The 23,465-nt window shown below is 49.1% G+C and overlaps 1 protein-coding gene across 1 annotated transcript in view; it reads left to right on the forward strand.

The window, feature by feature from the left end:
* KCTD16 (potassium channel tetramerization domain containing 16) overlaps nt 1-23,465 on the forward strand; it is a 41,719-nt gene that overhangs the window by 12,661 nt on the left and 5,593 nt on the right. The window lies entirely within an intron of this gene.

Here is a 23,465-nt window from a genome sequence, read left to right on the forward strand (position 1 = left end):
GATTCTGTAACTCTTGGACATGCTGTGAGAATCCAGGGAATGTGTTCTCGATGCCCACCAGACTCAGACATCCCACCTGCACCTGCTCAAGGTCCTCCTACCAGCTCTGCACATTCCCCTTTGCTGGGCTACTGAGTTCTGCTCCCAGGGGCTGCTTTTAGCTCCCTGCCTCATTTAGGCATGGCAGGGAGCTGTGGGTGAGTGAGGAAAGTGCCGTCCTCGCTCACGTAACTGTGATTTGGCATATTGGTACAGTATTAAAATTCCAGTTGAACAGATGGTGTCAGGATTTTAACTTATGCTTATGAGATGCAGATGGTCCATGTAGTGAACTTGTACACCAGCTATTTTTATTTTGAACAGGTTAAGAACAAATTACTTTTTGACTGATATTATTGCTCTCCTCATCGCTTCTTCTTTCTCTGTGTGTGCACGCACACGTGCCCATGTTCTCAAAATCTCTCTTCCTCGTAAGCTGAAAGCATCCTGCTCTGTCCACAGCCCCTCTCTGTGTAGCTGCCTCCCCCAGCCGCCCCTCGCTTCCCCTCAGACACACACGGAGCAGAGCTGCAGGAAGGGGCAGCTCTGCACCCCCTGTACCGCACCCCCTGTGCCCCCAGCAGTGTTCTGCAGAACCACCCACATGCATTTCCCACATTGCTCTCTGGCTCATGTCTGATGCTCAGAGAAGGACTCATGCATGTGCCAGCCTTTGTCCTGCCAGGGCCTGTGGTTCACTGCGGCCGCTCAGTGGGGTCTGTTTGGTGCTGCTGCCGACTGCCCCTGCCCCACACTCCACCCACACGTGCCATTGTGCTTCCATCTGGCTCCACTAGCACAGGGTGGTAATAAGGAGCAGGGCAGAGGCTCTGCTGCTCTGGGTCTTCTTGTTCCTCAGATGTCTTCAGGTGATGTGGGCTCCAGAGCCCACCTGACATCCTTTTTTCCCCATCTCCTTATCTTCTTTCCTTTTGGAGATCATCGGTACAGCGCTGGACTGAGAAGGCATTATAACCCAGCTCACTGCTAACCTGGGAGTGCATGAGCTCTGCCTGTGATGGGACAAGCAAAAATAAATCTTCATCTATTGCCTGTCCTTGATGCATTTCACATTTACATCCTGGCAATAACGGCTGAGAGATTTCCACGAAAGATGATGAAAACATATGGCAGGAGGGCAAAGCCGACAGCTGCAGGTGGAGGCATGATCAGGTTCATTTATTCTTCCCTCATACCTGCTGTCATTACTCAGTGCATTGCATGCAAACAGCAAGCATCGCAGTGCCTGTCAGACCCGCAGCCTTCAGATGCTGCTCCCACACCAAAAGGCTGCGGCTGGAGCAGGGAGTGATGCCCAGAGGGTGGTGGGGGCCTCCCCAGGAAGCATCCTGTCCCACCCCATAGGGCAGCCATGATGCACCTAGGGCTCTCAGGATCTCCTAGAGTGCAGAAATTGTAGCCTCCTACCTATTACTTATAATTAGTATTTTTCAAAGTTATCTTGGCCGGGATGATGCTGAGTAGCCCAATGGTGCCAGGGTTGTTTTAGCACTTGAAGAAGTGGCTGCCTGGCCCCACCGGGTCAGGGAAGGCCACACAGAACAGCTCCTATTCTGCAGCTTTGTGATACTCATGTCCTGATGGGGGTGGGATGAATAATGAATATTTCATGAAAAGCCATTACAAGACTGTATGTGAAGCAGCTGACATCACTGCACATGCACTGATGCTTCCTCACTGCAGCCAGTATGTTTTTCCTGTGCTGTTTTTACCAGAATGGGGAGAACCAGTTGGACCACCACACATCCCCCAGCTGCAGAAATATCAGAGCTGTGTTGCTGCTTCTGAGGGAGGGGATGAAAGAGCTCTGTGCTGATAATGCCTTGCACTTTGTGTACAGCCTTCAGGAACCCACCGCTCCCCTGCACGTCTGGCCCAGCACAGAGCAGGTTCAGGCTCCCCTGTGCTCCGAGGGCTGCTGCTGCAGGGCAGAGCTGTACGGAGTAGCCTGGGAGAGCCAGTGACCCTGAAGCACTGCAAAGCTGTGGCTTTGAATAGATTTGAAAGAAGCAAAATATGTGAAATATCAGCTGGAATGCATTTACTCAGCTGTGGTGACAACTTCAGTTACATGCTGTAATTTTTGTTCACAGCTTTACAGAGCCATGGCAATAGAACAGATTAAGTGTTGTTTAAAAAAATGATCAGAGGTTTTGTTTGCAATCCTGCTGTAACTCTTCCTTAAATACTGGAAGCGTTCTAAATTGGTTTGTATTGATAATGGCATTGTAATGCCTTTTCTTGCTTGTACAGATCGTCGTTGTTATAATGTGCTTATTCCCAAGAGACAAAGTAACTGAGGAGAACAGATTAAGTTAAATCTTAAAGAATGTTTTCTTAGGGAAAAATCACATTTCTTTTAAAACTGCTTTGCGTAAGGTTACTGGTATCTGATGGTTTGCATTTTCCATTATTCATGTCAACCATACTCATTGCTAGAGCACAGCGATCAGCCTCTTGGCTGTGCATCCTGCAGCTCTACATTCACAACACATGAGTTCAACCAGGACAGGTGCAGGCAGGGCTGGTGAATCTTACTCCCTTCCCCTCCATTCCTTCCTACCTCCTTCCTTCCCCTGAAGGGTTCTGTGGATGCAGCTGTGCTACCCCAGGGCTGCGAGGAGGCAGCCTGCAGACCTTTACAGACACCGCGTTTCTAACCCAAAGCATTTTCCTTTGCTCCTATTTGAAAATGTAAACTTGGAGACACTTGTGTACTCATCAAAGAGCTCCTTCGTAGTTTTGCCCGTCACCACAGCTCCATCACATCCTGTGCTGTGTGCAGTGACACAGCCACTTTGAAAAACCCACCTAGACATAGCTTGCCAGGAGCTGTTTGGCTATACATGGCTCACAGCCATGCTGAGCAGCTCTGTGCACGTCCACCTGCATACAGCTCACACAGAGCTGCTCCCCTCCATGGGACAGGGACGTACCCACGTGTCCCTAGGCAGTCACTTGTTCTTAAAAACATCCCCAATCCTCCAAACCCACCACGGCTGTGTCTCCAGACAGGTGGATGAGGATACACATCAGCTGTCATGAAGCACTCAGACAAACGACGAGTTGGCAATGCCCGTGCATAGGCAGTACTCTGTTTATGTTCTATGCAATAAAGAATATGACAAAATCCTACAGAAACAAAGCTTTATATGATCAAAAGCTGCTTTAATTGCTCATTTTTATTGATGCTCTGATCTCTGGTGAACAAACAATTGGCTGGAAAACAGAAGCCTGATGCATTTAGAGTCACTGACAGCTTTGTTCCCTGGAAGCAATGGGTGACCCAAAAGCAAATAAATATTCTTACTTACCTACAGATTACGTGTTAGATCATTTAAGCTCCAAAATATCTGATTGCTTTTCACAAATTGTGCTGCCTCCTTATATCTATCCCCACCTTGCTGATTTAAGGCTTTTTAACTTCTGATTGCACTGCAAAGTACCTGCAGGTATGCAATGCTGCGGGCTGCAGCTCTGCTGGGAAAGCATGCTTGTTTGTAAGTGGCTTACCAATGGGTGTGTGCACAGATCAGGAGCACTCCATTTTTTAGCACATCTCAGGTTGTGAGAACATTGCAGTGATGCTGGTCCTGAGCGATTCTGTTCACCCCTGAGCCCAGAGGAAGCAAAAGCAGCAGCAACAGAATGGGGTGGTGGCACAGCGAGCTGTGTGTGTGTGTGTGTGTGTGCCCACATCCCCTGGGGAGGGTCACAGCTGCACAAGTCTGTGTGAAGTGATGCAAACTGATGGCAATGCTGTCAGGCAGCGCTGTGCCTTCTAAAAATAGTGTCCTGCTTTCCTGAAGTCATTCATTTTTGATAAATGCCTCAGCCTTGCATTTGTTTGGCAGCAGTACGGAGTTCCTGTGTTCTGTGGGCATTGTTTCAGCTGCAGATATCTCACAAGGGCTGCTTTGAATCATGCAATGGTCCTGAAGGTCCTCCACCTACTGCTCATATGAGTTTGCTTTCAGCTATTTATTGAACGCAGCTGCTGTGGTGGCTCAGTTTTGTTTGCAGCTGTGGTTTATGAGGTCTGAGCCACCTTTTGAAGTGGGATTGGTGCTGGGGATGAACTGGAGCTGTGGTTGGACTCTGTGTTTCTTCAGTACTTTGAGTGTATGTGTGTTTTTGGGGGTGATCTGCTTTCTATGTTCTTATAACCTAGAAACACACTTAAAAAGAGCTAATTTGTATCATGTGATGGGCTTCAAGTTCTTCCACCTGTTGTTCTTATGAATCTAATTTCTTCTATTGAATAGAGCAGCTATTACCATGGTAGCAACAGAAACTTAACTTTCTGCTGACATAATCTGTAGCCACATATAAAGTGTTTGTAAGAAAATCCAAGCTAAAGAAGCTACTGCCAATATAAGTAAAAACTTGTTTCCACCTCAGGGGCTCTTTCCTACATAAGAGCACGTATGAGATCAAGCTGATAGGCAGAAGAGCAGTCTCTTCTGATTTCTGAAGCCATGCTGCTTGCAATGATCAATGTGATGAAATGGCCATGAAGTCCTGTACTGCTCCCCAGCCCCAGGCAGCCATGGGTCACAGGTCCCTTAGGGGCTGCCTTGGGGAAAGTTTTTGGGATGTCCCACAGAGGTGCTGGGGTCTCCTGGGGGCCAGACTGCGTGTGAGGAGCAGGGCTGTAGTAATTGGACAGATCGATATGAAGGGAAAAGGTGGAATGATGGAAGGATTGGCATAATAGAAAGGCACAATAAGGGAAGGAAAGATTGCTTACCTTTATCAGAAGATTCCAAGCTCACAGAGGAAAGCTCCACCAAAAAGGAATCTCCAACCAGAGCTCCTTCCCAGTGGCAGTCAGCCCTTAAATGAGGTCTAAGAGAGGTGCAGCCAGGCTCCACCCCTTCCTATCACACAGGTAAACTGCCTTCACCTGTGCCCCCAGGGCTGACCGGGTCCTTTCCCAGGTGCTCAATCAGTGGTTCAGGCCAGGACTCAGCAGTTCCCACACAGGAGCTGTGCAGGGCTGCAGGCAGAGAGGTGCAATGGAGTGCTCTGGGCTCTGCAGACCCCCTCTCCCCTGGGAGTACAGTGTTCAGCGAGGAGTTCTCAAGCAGAGCACAGCAAATCTGGGCTATCTCCAAAAATGGTTTGGTTTGACTTTTACTTCACAAACTGGCAGCTCTCATGCCCCTCAAATAGAAGCACTGCTCAGATAACACAATTCACATGAAAAGATTTCTTGAAATTCTTTAAGTGCACATTAAAATGCAAATCGCTCTTGTTATTAAAGATTTCTGGAAGTTCTCTGACAACACATTTAAATGCAAATCACTGAAACGTAGACTCAATATTAAAATCCAAACAAGTGTGTGATCCATGGGCTGAAATTAAAAGGGGCCCCCACTGTGCATCTCTGCAAAGCCAGGACCACCCCGGCAGCATGTAGAGCAGCTTTAGATGGAGCAGTTCAGTGTTCTTGGAGTGGGAAGAGTCTGGGTGAATCCCTGATACTGTGCAGCCCCCTGTCCCTGCAAGGGCCCATCTGGTATGGATGTCTGGTGTGGGTTTGTAGCAGTGTATGGTAGAGCCTGAATGGAAGCTCTGATTGGGACCCTGTGGGCACTGGGGCCTCTGCGTGCCCAGCTGGGGCCCTGAGGTCATCAACAAACCCTGTGGGGAGCAGGGACACAGCACCAGACCCTGCCCATGTGTCCAGACTCGGGGATGCCCCTGAGGTACCGCCAGGAAGAGGGAGCAGAACAAATGAACACCCTGAATGAGTAATGGGCTGCGTCCACATTTCTGAGTTTTCCCCCAAATTACTCAGTGTAAGGTTAAAACTCTGTCCTCAGCCAAACGGATGGTAATGATTTGATGGGATTTTAATGGGAGCGCTCTGAGACCAGTCTGAAAGCTGCTGGTGCTATGGGATGAGCTCAGCTGCACGCATCTGAGCTGGTTTGACTTTAAACCGTGATGATCCATTAGGAACAACAGGCTTTAAATGTCTTTAAAACTGAATGAGGTCTTTTTTCTCTTGCTCTGCTGCACTCATTAAGTTCCTGCAGGAAGATGTGAGGGACAAAAGGCACTTTTCCATCACTTCCACCACCCCGGCTTTATCACTGCTTCCCAGGGCTGTGCTGGGGGTGGTGGAGCAGGGCAGGGTGCTGGTGGAGCAGGGCAGGGTGCTGGTGCCAGGCAGGGCCTCAGGACAGAGGTGGGTTGGTGCACAAAGACGTGGAATCGGCACCGATTGTTCGGTAGATCGGAAGATCTACTGCAGCTCACTCCCACCTTACGCTGCCACGTCCGCTACGTTAATGGCTGATGTGCAGCACACTTGGAAACATCTCCCTGCTCTTTCTCCCCCCAGATGGGGATCCTCCTCTCTCATGCTGAATACCCCACAAACCCAAAAGGGTTCACGTATGTAGGGGAGAAGCTCTGCTTTTCTCTGATTTTTTTTTTCTCTGTAATTCCATGTGCTAATCAGGGCTTTTAAACTCAGCTTTGTCAGTCAAATGCTTCTTGATGATGATAAGCAGAGCTGAGCTGTGTAGCTGCTGAATGGATCATCAGTGAATTTTAATTTTAAGGAAAAAAGTGTTTTTTCGTCTCCAAACTACAATTATTAAAAGCCAGAACAGCGATGTTGGACAGAGAGTCTTACTAGGAAAATTGAATCCAACATAGAAGATGTACCTGGTCGCTCTTCCCTCCTCCATACAGTGTTTGTGTTGCATGGAAATAAATGTCATGCCCCAGTAATAGTGAGTGATGCACAAGGGCCGTGCTGCCACCGGTGTCCTTCAGTAGCTGAAAAAGAAGGGAAGCATTGCAGCTCCTGTATTCTTGTGCTGCTCATCTCTGCCTTCCCCGGAAATCCTTCTGTGCTGGGGAAATCTGGAAATCAGATCGTAAACTGTAAGAGGCAGAAAAGGAATTGTATGTGCCAGTGGGCGGCTGCCTCAGGGAAAGGGGAACTGTGTCCAAAGAGTGCTCCTCTGTTCCTCCTGCAGCTGGGTGCTGCACGAGGGCTGCTGCTGCTGCGCTGCATCCAGGCCTCTGTATGACACCAGTGGCACACAGTGCAGAAGTGCATGGCTGTGGTTTTACCCTCTTAGCCAGAGAGGAAGAACAGCTTCTGCAGCTGACTGAAATCCCCAACGTGTGCTCTTCATTATGAGCTTACAGAGTCTGGAAAATCGGGGAATTGGCATTCCCTCAGCATAAAGCGTGTGAGCTGCAGCACTCAGTGCAGATCATGTTGGAAAATGACATTATTTTTGAGCCATTTATCCATGGGTTTCATTGCTAAGTTGGTGCTTTCTTATTCAGAAGAAAGAGATGTAGCAGTGCGTGTCCTGCTGGGTGTCACAAACACATGCTCTACACCAAGTCCATTGCTGAACCTTGCTCTATCCCTGCTGAGATCCATGTGTTCTGCTCCTGGGCTGAAAATGCCTTTTGTTGGTGTTGGGAATTTTCCCCCACCCCTCCGTCCTGGGACAGAAGAGGCACTGCCCATAGCAGACATCAGCCCCGATCAGACTGCCCTGGGAACACTGCCCTATCCGCAGTGTGATGGTCCCACAGCAGCAGTCAGTACTTAACGAGGGCTCCATGGAGCTGCTTTCTGGGCTCTGGGGAAAATTCCTAAGGAAACAGTTTGGAGGAAATGTTGTTGGAGAATTAACATTGTGTTCATCAACCCGTTGTTAATAATTCCTCACCCTAGTGATTGGAATTTCTATGACTGTTTGTTTCCACCTTGGCACAGGTGAGCACAGGCAGCAGCAATGCATTCCCCCATCACTGATGGCGGTGCTGCCCCCTGGGCTGCAGCTTCCCCATGAGTGGGAAGAGCAGAGAAGAGTGCCAGCACATGGGTGAGCAACTGCTCAGCACTGAGCCAAAAACATTCCAGCTTAAGATTCCCTTTTTCCTTTTTAAAAAAGAAACAAACCAAATCATGAATCTCTTTTTTAATTCTCACTTTCCTTCTCCTTCCCCTCTCCTTGGCCATGCAGTGCAGCATGTGATCTCCTCCTTTGTTTTCCAGTGTCTTTTTTCATTCTGTGTCAGTTTCTTTGCTGCGTGAAGAACATCCTCTTCTTTGGATGCTGGCTTCTGAATGCTAAAGATGCAAAAGCTTCACTTTCCTTTTACTTGCACTGGATACATAGGAAGGACCTCCCCCCACCTCCTCCCCCTCTCCCCCCCCAATTTTTAATGAGTCCCAAGTGAGTTGCCTTAAAGCCTGCCATTCTCTTTGTTGCTTCCTATGAATAACGACAGGCAGGATCAGCAGGTAGCTTGGCTGGTGCCACCCCGGGCAGAGCTGCTGCAGGCTAGCGGGGTGTTTCCAGGGCTCACTCAGGCTGCTGAGGTTGTTTCCCATTCAGGTCCCTGTTTGCAGGTGTCAGGACCAGAGGGTCCCCCAGCTCACGGTGTCCCCCACAGCTGCAGGGGTGAGTTTGCAGTTCTGGGGGTGAGAATTTTGCTTACATGGAGCTGCTCATACAGTCGTGATGTTGGCCATAGCGGTGAAGTGCATGATGGTGCAGCAAGAAAAGGTGGAGATGCTCCAAGTCCCTCTGGTCGCAAAGGGTGGAGCTCCCTGGGATGGAGCAGGGCAGTCTTTGCTGGAAGGGAAAGTTCTGGAGCTGGAAGCTATGCTGTGAGTCATTGGCACAGATAATGCATTAAAGACGTGTTGGTGGATGAAGTTCTGCAGGGACATATGAAAGGCAAAGACAAAGCAGGTCATTCTCTGAGAGCTGCACGGAACATTTACAAAGGTGGTGAAGAGAATTCTCTTGTAAACGTGTGGGTCTCAGGATGGCTGCAGCTGGCACTCCATAACACCTGCCTCCTACCCATGGGTGTCACCTGAAGCTCTGTGTGGGAACACACACACACTCGTGCTCCCCATCCAGGTCGCTGGGCACCTAGCAAACGTGTTGGTGGGCAGCTCACATGCTTGGTGGCTGTGTGGACCCCTCGCTGTCCCACATTGCCCCCAGCACAGCGCAATCCTGCTGGGCTCAGTGCGGCGGAGGTGACCGTGTCCCCTGGTAGCAGACGGAGCTGCCTTCCATTTACCGCTGCTCTGATTTGCATTTATAGCCCTAGCAAGTGTTCAGGACAAATGGATCTAAAAAAGCAATCGATGCCAGTAAGCTGTTATTCTAGAAAGGCCACGGGCATCGCAGTAGACCTTCAGCTTAAAAAGCTTTTGAGGACTTCAGCAGACTTGTGATAAGGTCTCAAATTTCATCCTTGTTTTCTGTACTCATGCTGTTCAGCCCTTCAGCTCTGTCCTTCGCTCGTGTTATCCAATGCCTTCAACCCCTGACCACAAACAAGGACAGGGAATGGGCTGCCAGGTCGGCACTGATGGTGCTTGTGCAGAACAGCATTGGTGCCCGACCTGGTGGGGGGCAACCAGCACACGGCAGTGGGTGGCCTGGGGGGCTGTAAGGTCCCTTCCAACCCAAGGCATTCTATAGTTCTTTGATTCTTTAATGTAATTATAATGTATTTTCATTCATTGACCCTGTTTTACTTGTTAACTGTTTAACTTGCTAATTTCTGAGTGTTGATAATTGCTTCATATTATGATAATAGTTTAAAGATCACAAACGGTACACAGCACCACATCTTAAGAGCACTATTAACTTGCTCTGTAGCCCACCGAAGAGTTTAAACTCAGTTTAAAGCTCCCATTGCCTGCGTGGAGATAATGTTATAGCTGTGATAAATGTAATAAAATCCTCATCTCCATCCCCCTTCAGATTTCATAGTCAGTGCCTAATTATTCTTTCCCACAACTAAACTCATTCTGATCTTGCTAACTGAAACAAAAAGCCAATTTATTACACTGTTTGGAACAGCCCAGCGATGGCCCTGTGCAGCAGGGCTGTTGCAGCCCACACACAGCAGTCACTGCTCAGAGCTGCTCTGCTGGTGAGCCTAGAGGTGACGGCTTCATGTTGCACCGGTGCAGGTTCAGGTTGGATGTTGGGAACAATTTCTTCTCCAAAGAGCAGTCAGCACTGGCACAGCTGCCCAGAGAGTGGGGAGGCACCATCCTGGAGGTGCACCAGAGCTGCAGGGATGCGGCACGGCAGGATGTGTTCAGTGGGCATGGCGGGGTGGGCTGGCGATCTGAAGGGTCTTCTCCAGCCTTCACAGTTCTGCAATTCCACGATTCTGCTGGGATTTGGCAGCCTGGGGAAGCGTGAGTGTTTGGGGAGCTGCTCTGGGCTCACCCTGAGCATCTCATCTCGATTGCCCAAGTTTACAAAGACTAAAACAAGAAGTTATCAAAATGTATGTATAATTACTGAATGCGTAGCACCATGGGAGCGTGCTTGGCAGTGCCTTCTCTAACAAACAGGGAACAAAAAAAAGCAGCTCTTCATAACCGTGATTTAATTAACCTGGACGTGTCTAGTTAAGCAGACCTTCAGTGTTCTACTCAGAGCATACTCAATCCTAGTATATTTTTGTCAAAAGTTTCTTGTTACATTTACACATTCTACCTTGGGATTTTTATGAATTTCCATTAACCACCTGTAATTAAATCGTGACGAGGCGTAGCTTTCATCTCTATAAAATACCTGAATTTGAGGGGCACATGAGGGCTGTGAGTGCACAGTGGCCTCTGGCTGGGCTGCTCTCCAAATGAACGCCTTCTGCGGGGCGCGCGCTGGTTTGGCACTTGTGTCTATCCTCCTAAGTCACATTGCCACAGTTTGTAGTTCGGGCTGGTAAAGTAGACTTGAAACCTGGTTTGGTAGATCTCACAGGGCCTTAATATGTGGGAGGTTTCATTAGGTGGAATTAACAGCAGGCTCCTTCCTTGCAGCCCTGTGCGGTGCAGTGCCTGCAGCAATGCTCCCTTCATCCTGAAATTGGTCAGAGACCAAAGTAGGACACTTTGCCTTTTTGACATTGGTTTTGTTAAGGCCATATCAAGTATAGTTTCCGTTACAGAAGGTGAACAATTCAGAGAACAGTTTTAGCTTGTTGGTTTAAAAATAAATGAATAAAGCAGCATCTGATGTAAGCAAAAATCTCTGCAGCTAATGCAGAAAGGTCTTCTGCTATTTAAAAAAGAAATGCATTTTTGTTTAAATAAAGGAGAGAACAGACTATTTATTACTGTTCAGAAATCTGGATGGCATTAGCAGCTGTGTAAATTAGTTTAACTTAATTGACTTCAGCAGAAATAAACCGGCTCATCTCTGCCGAGAGCTTGGTTACATGGGACTTAATTGATTTTTGAGCTGATATTTTTATTAGTAGTGATGTTTAGGGTTCAAACAGTGCCCATCGACACAACAGCATTTTGAGGCAAATGCACTTACTGTATTTGTATAAATCGAGGTAGACAGATAAAAGCCCAGCTATGAAGACTGCAGGCAGCCCACAGAGAAGTGAGGAGTCTCCTTTTCTGGAGAGATTCAAACCCACCTGAATGCTTTCCTGTGCAACTTGCTGCAGGGAGCTGCTGTGGGGGCTCCTCCTTCAGCCCAAGGGCCCTGCAGTGGGTCTTTGCCTCTAGGCTGTGGGCGCTGACCCCCCAGCAGGGCTGCTGAGCATCCCTGGGTGTCACCTCACCCCCATTGGGTCCTGCTGTAGTCAGTGTGAGTCAGGGCGGGGAAGGGGGAGGAAGGAAGAAAAAAAACAAAGGAACTTTTATCACATCGGTGCTCATTGACTGTATTTAGTCTTAAACTGTAAATTCAGTGGCATGCATAGAATGCTGTCTCTGGCAGCAGAACGATGTTCTTTGAGTAATTGCATTATGTACTTCTGTGCTTCTTTGATAAGATGCAATTTGTGGGAAGTGCTAGGGACTTGGTAATCCCAGCACCTCAGAGTGGCTGTACAGGGGAGGATGGCACTGATGGAGAGCCATGGGCTGATCCTGGGGGAGAAAGCCAGGGGAAGTGCTATGTGCAGCTTAACTGGGGGGACCCTTGCAGTTAACACCTAGTGTACTAAAATGGCCTGAAGCGTAGAAGCACGCGATTGGCTTTACCTTGAGAAAAGTGTGTACTGAAGAGCCTGCAGCCAGAGGCAGGGGTTTCTGTGCAAGGACGGAAGAGGAGCAGGGGGTGCTCGGCTCCCCTGCAGATGTGGCTGTACCTGCAGTCCCACGGCCATGGCTGTTGTTATGCCCAGAGCCTGGGACAGACATGGGGATGGATCAGGATAGCTCCACATGCTGCCAGCCACAATATGCTTCTGGAGCTGTGAGCAGTGGAGGTGGTGCAGGATGGAGACACAGGTGGTATTTATGGAGGGGAACTCATTACCAAAATGACCTCGGGACCACAGCAGCACACTGCAGTAGGCTGTGTTACTTTTCCTCCCTGTCTGTCCTTTGCAGGTAGGCAGCCCAAGATCTCTGCAGCTTTAGCTTTTCCCTTATGTTTGGGATCTTGGTAGTGCCATGCAGGAGTGACAAAGCCACACATACACAGGTGGATGTGGGATGTTGTTTTCCCTTTTATCTTTACTGTATTAAATGCTGCTACTTTAGAAACAAACACGTGCAATAATTTGGTTGGGAGCCAAGAACAGCATCTGCATTTGCATTCTGTGAATTAGAAAGCAATCTGTTGCTGGAGGGAAGCTTCTTGTTTGCTGGAGCTCAGTGTGCTCCTGAGGTATTTCATGAGATAGTGCCTGAAGCTTTTCTTCCCCTGTGCCTCAGAGAACAGTGGTTATTCAGGCACTCTGACAGGAGCAGCCCATAGCTGCTTGCCCTATCTCGCTCAGCAGAAACATCTGTCCTGAGATGCACTAGGGAAAACCAAGCCTTGAATGAAGCATTTATTAGTACAGTGTAGCAATTGGGCAGATCAGTACAATGGGAAAGGCTTTATAACAACGGTGTGATGACAAAAGGACTGGCACAATAGAGAGGTTCTATAAAGAAAGATTGCTTACCTGTATCAGAAGATTCCAGGCTCACAGAGGAAAGCTCCACCAAAAAGGAATCTCCAACCAGAGCTCCTTCCTAGTGGCAGTCAGCCCTTAAATGAGGTCTAAGAGAGGTGCAGCCAGGCTGCAGCCCTTCCTATCACACAGCTGAATTGCTTTCACCTGTGCCCCCAGGGCTGACCGGGTCCTTTCCCAAGTCTCAAACAGTGGTTCAGGCCAGGACTCAGCAGTTCCCATACAGTACAGCAACAGAAAATGGAGTGTGAGGTGTTTGCAGTGAAAGCTTTAAGTACATCTGCGATGGTCTGTAGGAGAAATCGCATTGTGACGTCTGCATGCACCCCCAGGCATGGGGTCAGCAGGCAGTGGGCAAGTCTGGGGCACCCACAGCTCTGGGCAGCAGTGCCAGGGCCTCACTGGCCTCTGGGTGAAAGATTTCTTCCTGACATCTGGCCTTAATCTCTGCTTTTAGTTTCTGTTTCCCCTTGTCCTATCGCTATCTGCTTGTGTAAAAAGTCGCTCTCCTCCTGTTCATCGGTTCAGGCACCAAAGGCCACATCGAAGTCTCCCCAAAGCCTCCTGTTTTCCAGGCAGAACATCCCCAGCCTCCTCAGCCTTCCTCCCTTCACCACCTCAGGTGCTGCAGCCTCTGATTACCCTCGTGCCCTCCCCTGGACCCACTCCGACGGCTCTGTGTCCTGGTGCTGGGGCCCCGGACCTGGATGCAGTGCACATTCTATGTAAAATGCAAACAGGTGTCTGAACCTTAAATAGTGCTGTCCTAGTGGGTTTTGTGGTCTGTACTGGATAATGCTTTCCCCAGAAACCTGTGAGCAGTCAGTATTTTTAACTTGCAGGAATTGAAAAAGAGATTTTTCTCCATTTCAGATGAAACTTTGAAAGAGCATTGTGGAACAAACCCCAGGGGCTCTGCGTCTGACCACACTCAGCCCAGCAGCAGTGAGTGCAGTGCCTTTGGGTCCTGGCCTGGCTCCAGGCACTTGGAGTCCCACCCCTGTGCTGGGCTTCCTGTGCCATGAGCAGGTCCTGGTTTCAATGCTTTTTTCAGCGGCATCCCTGGAGGTTTTGTTTACTTCAGTGCTTTCCTTGCTAACTGTGCCAAGGCGTTTAGCTGAATCCTTGTCACGTTGCTTGAGCTAAAATTGAGATGCAAATGCACAGCAGCTCTTCCCATTATTATTTTTTTTTTAGATGTAGAGAGCAGGGATTGGGGAAGATAAATCGCTGTAGTTCCCTTCAAGCACATGCTGCTGAGAAACAAACACTAAAACATCAAAATAACACTTTTTCTCCCTCTTCACTCTTTTTAAAGCAAGAATATAATTACAGTGCACAGATCTCACAAGGGCACAGATCAAAGCAATTGAGTAATGGCTCTCGGCACTGCGCACAGTGGAAGCACCCAGCACTGCCGGGCCGGGCCATGGCTGCACCAGCACTGCAGGGCTCTGCACCTCAGGGAGCTGTGGGCACTGCCTGCTGCCACCGGCATCTGCTGCAGTCTTGTGGCTGCAGGAGGGCTGGGAAGGATGGATCTCTGCTTGCATGGCCTAAATCCAGTGTTTTAATGTGGAAAACTATCATTCCTGAATGGCACTGTTTGGGATTGGTGCTTTGTCCGAAGCTGCAGCAGGAAAGCTCTCACTCTGTGGTGTGGAAGCAATTTGGTTGCAGAAAAAAAGCAGCTTTAAAACCAAATTTTTTTTCTGAAATGAACAAGAATATTAATTAAAATATGTAGTTGTAGAGTTCCTTAGAAAGTAGCGATAGGATGCACGATTGTCACTCTGATTCCGCTTAATCAAGAAAAGAGCCAGTAAAACAACTCAGTAATCATAGAGCTGAAGACTGGAGGACATATGACTCTCAAGGACCCAAATGTCGTTGGCAGCCACTCCATCTTACACAAAGCAGCTGTTATGTCTTTTAAAACATGTCTGAAATAGGAAAACCATGAATCCTTCCTAAATCTGAGCAATGTGGAAAGGGCGCAATTTGTGTGCCATGATTGCATGGAGGCTTAGGAGGGGATTTGAGCTCCTATCTGGGCACCTGCAAAGCTTGAATTCCTGCCATCGCTGCTGGTTGGCTAAAATAAAACACGCCTGCCAGAGAGCTTGGCTGTGCACAACTTCACCTTAGCTATTTTCAGCTATCCTCTGTCTGGTTTAATCACAAATCTCTTCAATGGTGCTGGAAATTGTTCTTCAGCAGTGTGCCCATAACACCACTCTTATCGTAAAGATCTTTTTTGTCACGTCCAATCTAAATCTCCCGTTATAGTTTGAAACCATTTTCCTTTGTCCCATCACTCAGACCCTCGTAAAGAGTCCGTCCCCTTCCTTCCTCCAGCCTCAGGGAGAGCAGAACCTCCTTCTCATGCTACTAATGTGGGGTGGCTTTGCTCTAATCAGCATTCACTGGCTGAGCACTGTTTCCTACCGCTCCCCTGCTACCCATGTGGGGGCATTGCCCGGGGGCTGCAGGCTCAGCCCATGCAGGGCTCTGTGCCTACCTGCTGAATGCCAGCCCCCACAGCAATCCACAGCACCAGGTAATTGGGGAGCAGTGCTATGTGCTGTTACCATAATTTCAGGTGCCAAATATTTTACTGTTCGTTTGAACTCAAGGCTTTCCTTAGCACTATGTAGGGCTTTGAAGTTAAATAGCAGTTTCATCAGTTGCATGATAAATCGCTTAGCAGAATTTCCCAGGGGACCTAAAATCAAGTTTGTATTTTCCTACCAGAACACCGGCCTCATTGCTGTGATGGGGGCAGCTCAGGGACCTCTTATACTCCCCCACATTCCAGCTTCCCATGCCAGCACTCCCAGAGCTGCTGCAGGCTGTTGCTGCTTGTCAGTCCTGATTTTAACGTCTGAGTGATGCAGTGCTGGCACAGGCTGGGAACCAGGAGCTTTGCCCTGAGGAGGGCCCTCTGCTCTGTGCCACAGTCAGACCTCCAGCTCTCTCCTCAGCAGTCTTTGGGATGGTTTTAGCAGCACATTCAACCTGGGAGAAAGTTCTTGCTCCAAGTGAACATCCCAGTGCTGCCAGCAGGCTCATAATGAAGAAATAAAATGGAACAAGCAAAATGCTGCTGTGAGCCTCGTGGTGCCGTGGGGTGCGGGGAGGCAGTTCTGCTGGGTTCCTTGTGCTGGGGACGGCTCTGGGTGTGGGGATGCCAGGGTGAGTGCAGTGCTTGTGCGGGACAGGGGGATGAGCAACACCTGGCACAGAGGTGGGGAGTGGCGCCCAAAGAGATGGGTGCACTCCCAGTGCTGGGTTTGACTCTTACAGCCAAAATAAGGATAAGGAAAACACATGTTAGACCAATAACCGTATCATAAATATGGATTTGCACTACGGTGGATGAATATATCTGCTGAAGTATTGCTTTAAACAAATAAATTCACAGCCTAAATTATTCAATGATTAATATTTGAGCAGTTGCAATGTACGCAGAGTTACCTTAATGTGTTTGTAGGCCAAAAGCGGCTCCGTAACACACCGTTTGTGCACTATTTTTTACCGCCGTTAAATATTAAGGAGCTGTCGGTCATGTGCACCGGGGCCCCGTTAATCATTTTGACTCTGTAAAGGGGCCTTGAAGCAGAAGTAAATTACTTTGGTGCTTATTTTACGGCTCTCGGATGCAGTGAGAGCTGTGAGAAGGCAGAGCATTGTGAGCTCCTGGCTGGCAGCGCTCCGTTCCTTTTGCTGCCTTGCCGTGCCTGCCTTACTGGTGGGTGGCACTCTGCCATGAGCCAGCATGTGCCCTCCCAGCTCAGACAGCCAGCTGTGTCCTGGGCTGCAGCAACAGATGCAGGGGTTGGAACTAGCTGGTCTTTGAGATCCCTTCCAACCCACGCCGTTCTGTGACACTTTGACTCTCTAAGCAGAGCCTGGAGGCACAGCCCTGCTCTGACCTGCTCTGGGCAGCACAGCGCTGCTGCAGACCCACGGCTGGGCTCTCCCTGCAGCGCTGCCGTCCGATGTTGTGTTTTTTCCCAACTCAGCCTGCCTTGAGATGGGCTCTGCTGGCTTCCAGGCAGCGAAGAAGTGCAGTGACTTCTGAAGAAGCAGCGTGTGCACGCCGTGCTACAGCTGAGCCGCTGTGCTCCTCTGAGATCCTCTGGTCAGTAGCAATGCTCACGTTACTCTCACAAGGATAGGATCAGGCCGTGCTGAGAGCTCCATTTCCAACATTTCCTCTGGGTCAAAGGACACTTAGTCCCATTTTTCCGTGTTTAAGCTTGTAGAAAATCCTTCTGGTGTTATTATTTTGAATACATCTGTAATGCTCTGAGATTTCTTGTGAGAACATTTTTCATCTGCAGAGATGCTGGGTTTATAATCGCTGAGATTTTCTACTTTCTTATGAGGAAGTTATATGGGATTTAATAATGCAGATAGCAGCAGGCTCTCCTTAAATGACACTAAAACCCTATGGAGTTCAATAGGAGCCACTAAACAATCCCTAAAGAGCTTTTTCATCCTCCACTAGAAACATATTGAAGAAAATTTCTAATAATCTATTTGATTCTGCAGCAAAAGAACAAAAATAACCCTGTTTTCTCCTACAAATGCAGAGCAGAGGCTGTGTATGGAAACAGGGTTTTGCCGTGCCACGGGCACAGTGAGCTGCTCAGCACCGCGCTGGCCCCATGGAGTGCCCTTGTTGGAGTGCTGGGTGTGGGTGCCTGCATCAACCTGGCGCTTCTGCTGGCAATGCTGTGGGCTGTTCCAAGCTGTGTCTGAGGGGTGTCCCGCTGCATGCATTCATTTAATGCAAAAGTGCTTTGCTCTAGATGCTAAAATGGATAAACCACGCCATTCATTTCCTAAAGTTCAATTCTCCACTTACAGGACAGTAAATAAAGCTAACCCACAGCAAGATTAAACTGCAAGATACAGGGTTTAAGGCAAAACCCACTGTGGCTGGGAACGCTTCTCTCATATAAACCACATTTATCTCTACAGAGCAGAAGGCTGTTTTATGAGGTTCAGACAGGAAAAAAAATATAAAGGCTTCCAGAGAGAGTGTCTTGAATAGCTCATAAAAACCAAGTGTGTGCCCCTCTGGACAGGGCTCTCCCATCCTCCAGAAGTGTGGTATCAGCTCCGGGTGCTGAGGGCTCCACTCCCCACTTTGTTCAGTGCAGCTGTCTCAGAGAGCTGCTTCTCAGAGCTGGGTTCCAGATAATTAATGAGCAGCAGCCCTGAAGGGCCACCTCCATGTGCCCTGATTGCCATGTAGCCATCACGTTAGCCAGGGCTGAGCAGTGGGGCTGTGGAGCAGTGGGGCTGGCTTGGGGTGGCAGCAGCCGGTTATCAGTGGCTGCTGTGCCAGAGCCATGCAGTGCCAGTCTGAGAAAGCCATTTGTGGAAAATGGAGCTTGGTTCAGTGCTGCTGGAAATGCAGCGCAACAGCAAAGACCGTGAGTTATGTTTTGGCACCTGCTGTGCTGTACCACGCGGAGTCTCTGTGATGCTGAGCACTCCAAGGGTGGGGACCCTGCTGGCAGCTCTGCACTCAGCTGTCCCCTTGCTGTAATCGTTACTGGTGACCAGAAAAGATATTTGAGGACACATCCTTGCAGCACAGCACTGGTGCATGTGCAGCCATGTAAATAGCACTGTGGACTTTGTTTTGTCTTCACATTCAGTGCCTAAAGGCAGCCTATAAGGAAAAGAGAGAGTGATTCTTTACACACAGGTAGTGATAGGACAAGGGGAAATGTCTTTGAACTGAAAGAAGGGAGATTTAGGTCAGATGTTAGGAGGAAATTCTTTATTCAGAAGGCGGTCAGGCCCTGGCACTGCTGCCCAGAGTTGGAGGTGCCCGAGGCCATGGATGGGGAGCAGTGCAGCCTGAGCTCGGGGGCAGCCAGCCCATGGCAGAGGTGGGGCTGGGAGGGCTGTAAGGTCCATTTCAACCATACCATTTCATGGTTCTATGATATGATCCTATGATTCCATGGTTCATAGCACACCACCGAGCACATCCGTTGCCCAGAGCCATGCCACTCCTGCTGTGTCCTTCCGGCACCTGGTGGCTGCAGGGCCCTGTATGAGTGCTGCCATTGCCAACACGTCATCCAAGTATGGGTTTATTTTGGTATTTTTTCTGTCTGCAAAAGCAAAGAGAAATTCCTAATTTCTCTTTAGAATCTGCGATGTGTCTTTGGACAACCCTTTCCCATACTGTAATAAAAAAAATGGGCTCCCCTTCCCCTCCTGCCTTTAGCACCGTGCCACTGTTACTGCTTGGGTGTCCTTGGAGATGTTGGCTCCAGCTGCCCAAAGAGATGTTGGTGCCATCTGGAAACCCAAAGAGAAGGCAGATGTATTTGTTCAGTAACATCAGAGCTGCCACTTCAGAAAGCTTTGCAAGCAGAAATCCAACAAGAGACTGAGGTGCCCCATCTCTGAAGGTTTGGGATCCGCAGCTGCACATTTGGCTGTTTCTGCCCATGAAGCAGAGGGTTGGCAGGAGGCAGACTGCTGGGGCTGCTCTCCTTATGTGTCCCGAGAGTTCTCTGCACCGATGGCACCTGCAGCAGATGAAGGGATCCACACAGATTATTCCACATTTTGTTCAAAGTAATGACGAGTCTTAAAATAGCTCTCAATTAGCAATTGATTGCAATTAATTGGAACAACATAGATTGACATGATGCCTTCATATCTCTAGAGCATTTATCTGTTATGAGTCCTAATTTTTAAAAATTCAGAAACTGTGGCTCCCATATTATCATAACCATCTGTTGGCAATTTGCAGTGTAAGTCTTCCAGAAGCAGGACGCCCGTGTGCTTTGTCTTTGCTAATTAAACAGGTTTTAGGAGGGGCTCAAGTTCAAATGTAAACGGTGAAGGGCAGAACAAAGGAAAACACTGGGGTGAGTTTCTACCTGTATGTGTGCAAATGCATGTATTTATATGTGTGCATCTCCTGGTGTTTTGCAGCAGCTGAGTGCAGGCGGTGGGGCTGTAGGGCTGGCAGTGCCCGCGGTGGGGCCGTGGTGCCTTGTGGCACTGAGCCGGCTCTGAATGTTTGCATTATGCACTGAGGGAGTCTGGAGCAATGCTCATGTGGGTAATTCTAAAATTAGGGCACCGAGAGGGACGTTCTTTCTGACTGGTTAGCCTAGATGGTTTTACCTCTGTTTTAATTAATGGAGGATTTTAACTCCTTTCTCAGTAGATAGCAGGAGCACGTCGGTGCTGAATGTCTGAGGATTCAATCCACCATCCACCTGCACTGCATCACTGGGCTCTGACCTGGGGGTCTGCATCCTGCTGGATGCTCTGCCTCCGTACCCTGGGGCAGGGCAGCCCCTGCTCCTTTATTCCAACTTCACTTTCCAGAACTCGAGTATAAATTTTAAGTAACAGGATTGTATTAAGATAAAATATTAAAACCATAGTAATAAAGATACAGAACAGTCTTACACTGGTGGAGGCAGGGCTGGATGTAAGGGAAGATGTTGTAAGGGGAGCTGCTGATTCCTGGTGCGCCCAACTTAAACAAGCTGGAGACGTTTGAGAGAGGGCAGGAAGAGTAAATGCTATTGGTGGAAGAAAACTTCTGCACCATTTTTTCATTTCACTGTAATTCTCTTGGAGGAAGATAAATGCCACAGTCCTAATGGCCAAATATTTTTTCCAGTTGCAGTATTTGGAAAGGAAAGGGGCTGCATTTCAAGCACAGAGTGTTATAGGGAAAGGGAGGTTCAGGTTGGATATTAGGGGCAATGTCTTCTCCAAAAGAATGATCAGCAGTGGCACAGCTGTCCAGGGAGTGGGGGGTCACCATCCTGAGGCGCTCCATAACGTGGGATGTGGCACTGGGGGATGTGGTTGGAGGGCATGGTGAGGTGGGCTGGGCTGGGGGTCTGAGGGGTCTGTTCCAACCTGAATGGTACTGGTTCTATAGTAATGGTAATGGTGGTCCTATGACCACCATGGGAGCACTGATAAATGGCAGCATGCTGGGAGGCTGATGTGTGTGCACAGGCTGGGGCTGTGTCATCCTGCACATAGTTAGGCCCCACACAGGGACTTTAGCAAATGTTGCTGCTTTTACACATCAGAAAATGTATATGGTAAAAGCACATTACAAACAGAACTTCAAAAGCATCAGAATGCATTGGGAAGGAACCAGGCATCTGTGGAGCGCAGCTCAAAGCCCAGTGGTGAGTTTGGCAGTGAGCAGGATGTGGAGGAGAGAAGACACTCGGGCAGTGCCGGCCAGAGTGCAGATGAGCACATTCAGAGCAGTGCTGTCACTGCTGGGGCCTCCCCTGGTCTGTTTGTCTGAAGAGTCCCTGGTCCAAAATGCACATAACTCTGCTGCACATCCATCCTGCTGCCAGTGCTGGTACCAGAGCCAATTACTGCATAGCACTTGTCGTTGTTCCTGAGCTTTACCTTGTAATTTTATTTGGACAGAGGTATTTTCTGATGATCTGGCTAGATTACCAACTCAGAACGTATTTATTAAAATACCAATTAGACCTCAGTCCCTCATCAATCACAACACCTTTAATTCATGCATGGATGCAAAACCCATTTGCAATTTGAGGCATTGTGCGTGTGTGAACGAGTGATTTACATCAAATTGTCACTGGGCCACCATTGCCTGCCTCAGGCCTGGGCCATCCAGGCTTTATTTACCTGCCAAATAAGGTGTGGTAGTTTTCAGTGCCTCAGCCGTGGGGCTGGGAGGGGCAGGAGTGGGATGTGGGGCACTGGGCTGAAGTTCTATTTAGTGGCTTAGTGTCATGATGGGGGTAGGCTGGGGACTGGCCTTGGTGATCTTGGTAATCTGTGGCAGATTCATTCCGAAATATCACAACATTATGATTTTATAGATCTGAAACTAAAAAGAAAATTGATTGTACGTAGTGTGGTATTAAAACTAATATTATTAGATAGATGTCAAAACGAAGGGAGGTGATGAAAAGCTGAGTGCTTTCCCAGTGCAAATGTCATCGTAGTCACCTTATGCTTTTGGAATACCGCAGCTCCAGGAGGCAGTGCCAGTGGCAAGGACTTACCCAGGGGGAGCCCATCCTGTCAGCCCCTGCTCACCGGGAACCTGTGGGCTCAAGGCCGGCTCAGGGGCTCCTGCTCTTGCAGGGGCCACATGGAGATGTGTCCCTGGCACTGTCTGTGTGTTCGCAGCACACTGCTGTGGGGTCCCTTGGGGACTGGTGGCACTCGCATCTGAATGATTGATGTTTTGGTGAGCTGGCACATATCGTACTTCTCGGAGCCCATACAGGTGGGCAGCAGATGCCCCATGTGCTGCAGCCACACTGCGGGGTGGTGTTGGGCACATGGCAGCATTCCTATGAAGCTCCGCTCCCAGAGCAGTATGGCTGTGCTGGGGGACAGGGGCAGGAGGAGCACCGTGGGGCCATGTTCCCCACACTCAGGTTGCAGAATTCCAGCTCTGTGTCTGCCATGGGCTGTGCAGTGCTGGAGTTGGTGTCTGTGCACCATTTCAAACAACAGAAATCAACAAGAAACCCACACATTTTCATTGCTTTCAGTCTGAAGGCCCCGTGCACATCTCGGACCATGAGTGCTCCCTGTCCATGGGGTTGCTGCATGCAGCAGCTCAGGTTTCCCATTCCCAGCTCACGGGGCATTTGCTCTAAGGGGGAGAGGAGAAGCACGCGAAGGATACTTGTGTGTCACACATCAGAGGCTTTGCTGCTGCTTCAGAACCTTCTAATAATAATTATACGTAAGGCAGTAGGAGAGAAATGTTCTAAGATCAGGGAGAGAGGCAGCAGAGCCGGGCTGGGATTAATGAGCCCCTTTTATCCCAGCATCACTGAGCAGGCAGGCGGTAATTACCAAAGTGCGCGGTCACATCGGTGCTGTGTGCACATCTCTGCAGTGTGCACATCTCTGCAGTGTGCACATCTCTGCAAGGACAGGGGCTGCTGGGGGGCCAGCACTGCCCTGCACTGCCCTGTGCATGGGGCATCTGGCATGTGTCTCTGATCAGGAGCACTAGGGGTGCCAGGGCTGCCCCGTGTGGGATGAGACGTGGGCAGGGGGCTGCATGGTGGAAGGTTCCGTGCCTTTGTCACAGCCAAGCAAATGATGAGAAATTTCAGTTTGGCCATTATTGACTTTCATCAGACAAGACAAAGAGCAGGTCCCGAAGCAAGCCTTGAATTCAGTTCAGACACAGGGACACTGGGAGACTCCTCCACTGTTGAGACAGGAGGAGGCTTTCAGCTGTTTGTTTCTTTCCCCATTTATACCCATGATGTGCATTGTGCTTGTGGCTGCAAAAGGAATGGACTGAGGGCAGAGTGCCCCAGAGCTGCGCTTTGCTTCCCAGTCCTCCAATTTGATGATTCTGGGATTCTATTTAGGGACATGATTCAGAGGGTGTGATGGGGTTGGGCTTGGTGATCTTG

This window comes from Meleagris gallopavo, chromosome 15 (genome assembly GCF_905368555.1).
Source record: "Meleagris gallopavo chromosome 15, MGAL_WU_HG_1.1, whole genome shotgun sequence".
Classification (NCBI taxonomy): domain Eukaryota; kingdom Metazoa; phylum Chordata; class Aves; order Galliformes; family Phasianidae; genus Meleagris; species Meleagris gallopavo.